At 41.0% G+C, this 2,341-nt stretch overlaps 1 pseudogene; it reads left to right on the top strand.

The window, feature by feature from the left end:
• The first annotated feature begins 367 nt into the window (after positions 1–367).
• On the top strand, positions 368–1,303 carry LOC108391921 (olfactory receptor 2H1-like; annotated as a pseudogene).
• Positions 1,304–2,341: the final 1,038 nt, after the last annotated feature.

The raw sequence follows: 2,341 nt of genomic DNA, 5'->3' as shown, positions 1-2,341 counted from the left end.
TTTGGATATTTGTGACAGTGACCACATACTTGACAGAAAGGACAAGTGGAGAAAATATGCATATTACCTAAGGTAAATTTTCAAGGTGGCCACAAATGTTTTTGTGATTACAGATTTGAATGTCAAGTGGAAATTGAATTCCAAAAAGAAGTACCTTGCAAATATGCATTAGGTGAAAAATAGCCACATGGAAGACACATTGGAATCTGTTAAATATATGAAACAATATTCATATGGACAATGCCCAAGTCCTCTTGAAAAAACAATCTACTTTCTCTAAATAAATTTTAGTACAGCCTTTTTGCAAAATTTGTTTGCAACTCTTATTTATATTTATGTCCAAGTCCCAGTAACAAAAGCAACAGGAATGACTAATAAGAGCTTCCCAGTGGGCTTCATCCTACTGGGCTTCTCAGAATGGCCCCTGCTAGAAACCGCTCTCTTCTGGGCTGTGATCCTCTTGTACACCATGGTCGTCCTCTCCAACTCAGCCATCGTCCTGCTCTCCTGCGCGGACCCTCGGCTTCATAGTCCCATGTACTTCTTCCTTAGTAACCTGTCCTTCCTGGATCTCTCCTTCGCCACAAGTGCTGCACCCCAGATGTTGTCCAACCTGTGAGGGCCAGACAAGAGCATCACCTACACAGGCTGTGCCATCCAGCCCTACGTGTTCCTCTGTGTGGGCGTCACAGAAGGTGTCATGCTGGTGGTGATGGCCTTTGACCGCTGTGTTGTTATCTGCCGGCCCCTGCACTACACCGTCATCATGAACCGTCCGCTGTGCTGGAAGCTGGTGCTCACGGCCTGGCTGTGAAGCCTCCTGAAATCTGTGACCCAATCTTCCCTCACATTCCAGATGCCCTTCTGCGCCCACCACTGCCTGGATGACTTTCTGTGTGAGGTGCCTGCCCTCATAAGGCTGGCCTGTGGGGACACCTCTGCAAATTAATTGCCGATGTCCATCACTTCTGTTCTCTTGATCATTTTGCCAGTGGTGTTGATCGTGATTTCTTACGGCTTCATAGCTCAAGCCTTGGGAAAAATACAGTCTGAGGAGGGAAGGCAGAAGGCCATTGCCACCTGCTCCTCCCACCTCACCGTGGTCCTCATGTTCTTTGGGACAGTGGCCATGGTGTACACAGACCCTAAGAACCAACTTGCTTCAAAGCATGGCAGGTTCTTCACCTTCTTCTATGCTTTGGTCACACCACTGCTGAACCCCCTCATCTATACCTTAAGGAACAAAGAAGTGAAGGGTGCCCTGCTAAGGCTGCTCTGCAAAGGTGTACCCACAAAGAAGTAAAATGAGATCTTTTGAACTTGGAGGAAGTAGAAGGTCATGATACTCACCACTTGCTATCAGTGAGAATCTTTGAATTATCATTAAAAAAGGGTGGGTTTAGTTATAAGGCATTAATTGACTTATTTTCCTTTATTTACATGTTTTTACAAGTTGTTTTTTAAAAAATATATCCAAATATGATGCTAGGTTTGGGCATCTAATGACTATTCAAAATACTTTGTCTTTGGAGGAAAAATCTTTGTGGAGTTAAATTTCAAAAAATATCTATCTCAGGCAACATAAGTACTATGAGCTGAAAGTTTTTAATTAAAAACTGTTAAATTACAATGTATCTATTATTAATGAAAAGTCATAAAGAGAAATGTGTTTTATGTATTCTCATATGCAACTGGAAGGAAGGGAATTTTCCTGGCATTTCCCTAGGTCTTTACTATTTATACAGTCTTTCCTTTTAAATTTATGACAAGAAAATATTGTCAATAAAGAAGAAATATCTCCTGCACTTATTGAACTATATAAAATAACTTCATTTCATGTTGTTAGAAGATGAAGCCATGACAGATGCCTGTTAGATTTTTGAATCCAGATCAGCTGTGGCCAGTTTTATACCCTGAGACATACTGGTAACTTAAAAGTGACTTTAATAATGTAAAATAAGTATGAAAAGTGTGAATGCCTCATTAATTCCCTGAGTTGTCTCTTTCATTATGAAATTGTACAAAATTATGAAATTGTACAAACACAGCTCTGTTCATATTCTATTGATTTTTAGCAATTGGAACTCAGGTATTTAACTGGTCCCACCAACTTAATGCAATAATTCGAGTTGGAAGTATCCATTAAGTTTGCTGAAAGTGTCTAGACCCTTTTGCCAGTAGAAATCCCAAAGCTATGAGGTACCTTGTAGACCTATATGTTCTCTGGCTTATCACAGAGGCTTTGGGGTGCTGTCAAATGTCATACGAATTTAGTTAGGCAGAGGTTTGGGAGTAACATTCCTGGCAAATGTCTGGAAAGCAGATGGCTTAGAGCTAGAGG

The sequence above is a fragment of the Manis javanica genome, chromosome 14 (assembly GCF_040802235.1).
Source record: "Manis javanica isolate MJ-LG chromosome 14, MJ_LKY, whole genome shotgun sequence".
Classification (NCBI taxonomy): Eukaryota; Metazoa; Chordata; class Mammalia; order Pholidota; family Manidae; genus Manis; species Manis javanica.
The sequence above is the reverse complement of the archived record's forward strand: the minus strand, read 5'-3'. Positions and strand labels throughout refer to the sequence as shown.